This window comes from Artemia franciscana, chromosome 21 (genome assembly GCF_032884065.1).
Source record: "Artemia franciscana chromosome 21, ASM3288406v1, whole genome shotgun sequence".
Classification (NCBI taxonomy): domain Eukaryota; kingdom Metazoa; phylum Arthropoda; class Branchiopoda; order Anostraca; family Artemiidae; genus Artemia; species Artemia franciscana.
In genome coordinates, this window is record NC_088883.1 from 4,848,510 (window position 1) to 4,852,347 (window position 3,838).

General features: G+C 33.9%; 1 protein-coding gene across 2 annotated transcripts in view; it reads left to right on the forward strand.

Annotated features, from left to right (window-relative positions):
* Positions 1-3,838, forward strand: part of LOC136040891 (uncharacterized) — a 319,761-nt gene that overhangs the window by 298,582 nt on the left and 17,341 nt on the right. The gene's annotated exons all lie outside the window — the stretch shown is intronic.

Here is a 3,838-nt window from a genome sequence, read left to right on the forward strand (position 1 = left end):
ACGTAAAAAGTATGACATGGTTTTGAGTGGAAAAACTTCTCTCAAGTAATTTCTCTGTTTTTCAATGAAATTATATCCTAAGAATATTTATATGCTTTCTATTTTTGTCCCATTGTTTTTGTCTTTTTCTTTTCTATTTACGCTTGCTGAGTCCACTTGTCTAATGTTCTGTCATCGTAGAGATGTTACTTATTATTCTGATGTGTCTGTACGCCCATATACAGAATTAATGTTTGGGGGGTGACGATATAAATGTGGTTCTTTTAGCGGTATTTTTTGCCCTCTAATCCTGTTATTAGTGTCAACTTTCTACATTATGGGTGTTAGGGGTGAGAGTGGCGTGCCCTTAAAACCACCCCCTGGCCGCCAATGATAATCTTTGTTACAGCACTCGAGCGTACTTTTTCTGTTAAGCAGCAAGCACTGCGCTCTACGATGTTTGAATCAATAAATAAATTAAAATGATTAAATGAAAAAAGGTTATTACTGTTCAAGTAAACAAGTTGAAAATGTGTATAAGTGAAACTTTCAAATGCAGTATAAAAAAAATCGTTTAGTACATGTTATCTAGATATTCACTAAAACCACAGGCAGAGGTACTAATGAAAAGGTTTTCCTTAAGTTTCATCCCCCCTAAATTTGAAATAAATACCGATTTTTGGCATTAACATCGAAATATACATTTTTCTGGTATTTTAGTTGAAAAAAACCAGCAATGTGTACTTCCCAGATTTAAAAATAAATTACCCTCAACATTTTCTTGAATTTGCACCTCTGCTAAGATATTCTGGTCCTTCATATTTAAATTTGAAAATCTGGGCTTGTAGCAAGGAAGAGTCTGACACATTATCTCCAAAGCTTGAAAAGCTAAACCCCTTTGTTTATTCCGTCTACCCTGTAAATTTCATGTCTGAGCCACATTATAGTCACATATGTCGATAAAATCAAAATTACGCACGACTACAGCGCCAAACATTTTTTTGCCGTTTGTGATTTCTCGACCTGAGCATTCTTCAACTTTCAAGCATAAATTTCTTGACTGCCAAATCAGGATCAAACTATAAGATATACTTTAAAAACTAGAAAAGATGGAAGCTTTTCTACTTTTCTAGGACAGGACACAAATAAGTGTTGGTACAAAATCTTTAACTAACTGCTTGCAATTTAATCTTTCCGCTTCTTAAATACAAGTGTTACACTACAATCAAGAAAAATACCATGTCGTTCATGAATGTTGGCATTTATTATTGACGGGTGTAACTGTGATGTGGCTCGGACATCAAACTTATAGGGAACAAAGTCTTTGTAGGCTAATTTTGGTTGTTACGAGTTGCTAAAAGTAAATACTTTATCATTTTTATTTGTCTTTTTTGTATGTCTTCATTGGAGTCCCTTCATCCCTGTCTACATCTCATGTTAATCATGATATTTGTCACTGTAACATGTCACGTCAATTCAAAATAATCAGAGAGGGGGCGGGAAACTTAGACATTAACTAAATGAGTCGAAAAAACTCTTTTTTTTGTCTTCTTCGATTCACATGCTTTTTAAGCTTTAATCCATTTACCGAAAAAAAAAAAATGGCAGTATTTTTCTTAGGCGTCACAAATCAATGCAGTAAAACCCAGTTTTTTTTTCTGCATTAGCATCCATTTGGCTCATATATGATTTCCAAATCAGAGAACCAAAATTTTGAGCGGGTGTCACGGATAGCTTGGTTTTGCGGTATTAGCTCATCTAAAGTGTTCCAAGTCAAGTAGCTCCCTATTGTTCCATGCTGAATGAAAGCGCCTTTTGTTCAGTGCCAAATGAAGCAAATTCTGAGTCTTGGTAAATCAGCAAAAAAATGGTTAATTTTTTACCTAAATTTTCGCAAACTAGAGCTTTTGTTTCTTTTTTTCTGAAAGGTGGTAAAAAGTGGTCCAAACCCTTATGAATATACGTTTCAAGTTCATAAGAAAAAAAAATTATTTAAGATTCAAGCCGGCATATTCTTGGGCCCTCTTTTTCGTGGCCCATATCCCAATCCTAAATATGCTTGTACTTTATGGTCTCCTTGGCATTTGGATTTACGTACTCGAAGTCTTTAGGCTAAATTTCTAGGCCGTCTAATGTTAGGGCTCCAGTATTATATCCTCCCCGTCCCTAACAAGAATTTGAGATCCTCTTGTTCCATTGAACAAAACCTGAAAGGTTTTAAACTGATGGAACATGTGCAGATTTTGGCACTTTTTTCGGTCCAGCTACTGTTCTTCAACTGACGTCCTTACTTTATTACTTTACTTTAGTACTTTATTACTTTACTTTTATTACTTTATTACTTTACTTTTATTTACTTTAGTTGATTTTACTTTACATCCTTAAACTCTTGTCAATAAGATTTGAGATTATATATGTTAAGCCGATAAAATGCTTTTTGGGTGCGTTTCGGAGCCAAGCACCCAACCAAAATTTGAGCTTGAGCCTGTTTCCTTGGAACTTTCTAGGTTATAATATAATGTAATTTTCGCACAAATCAGTATGAATTTGGCATATACAAACGTATATTTTCTAGAGGACACAGAGTGGAACACCTTTAATGGATGCTCAAGCAAGTTGGGGGAGAAGGGTGTACTAATTAACAAAACGTAGGGGAAGTTCTAGATACTCTCATTTGTTTAAAATGAAGCTACAAAAAAGTTTTTTAAAACATAATAATGATAGATGGTATAAGCTTACCTAAGCTATGGGTGTCAGGTGATTGATTTTTTCAAACAATAATTTCGACAGAACCTGTGCCTGTCATCATCAGGTTCAAATTGAGCCTGATGAATTTGATGATGACAGGTACAGGTCCTGTCAAAATTATCCTTTGAAAAAATCAATTACCTGACATCCATAGCTTAGGTAAGCTTATTACCATCTATCATTATTATATATAACAGTAAGGTTGGCCTCAGATTATATTTTTCAAAGCGTAGTAGGTGGGGAGGAGAGGGGAGGTGAATTCTGGTATTTTTTATTAGTCTTAATGAAAAACTAAAATTTTAGTAATTTTCAAAATCTAGAGGACAAGAAAATGGTTCTAGATGTTTACCCTCCCCCCAGAAAATTTCCCCATGGAAAATATCCCCCAGATAATTTCACCATGGAAAATATGTCCCGGAAAATGCCCACCGTAGAAAATACCCTACACAGAGCATAGACACATCCCCGAAAATGCCCCTTCCCCCTGAGGCAAATAGGGTTTTCCAAATTCAAAAATTTTATTAGAGGTTTTTTTATGAGAAGTACTACGGAAGGTGAAAAAGACGAATTTACACAACAAAAGTATCTTAAAAATTTGGAAGAAAACCCAGCAAATTCATTGTTTTTTAAACTTCTACACGAACTTCTGCAACATTATGCAGTATCAGGCACAAAATAAAAAACAAGACGAGAAAAATGTATTTAAAAAATCATCAGAATTAAGCTAAAAACATATGGTCCCGAAAAGTATAAGAAAGTTTAACTTTCCTTTGAAAGGATAGTTGGTTTTGGGAACCAACAAATTCCTTTTGTTTAAATTTTTACGGACAAAAGCGTTGTGAAATTCTACGAGTTAGTTTTTCTTATCCTCCAAGTGTAAAACTACCACAAATCATCATTAATAAATAAACGAAACCCAAAACGATCATAAACTACAATAGATAATCTAGTCAAACTCTAAACGAGCAAAAGTTAAAAGAAGTAGCACTGAGAACCCCCCATGTATTCTTATGACCAGAATATAATTTGCACTTTAATTTAAAAAAGCAAATAAACGTGAATTGTCAGCTTAATTTAAATATTATGATATATATATCATTCATTAAAATAG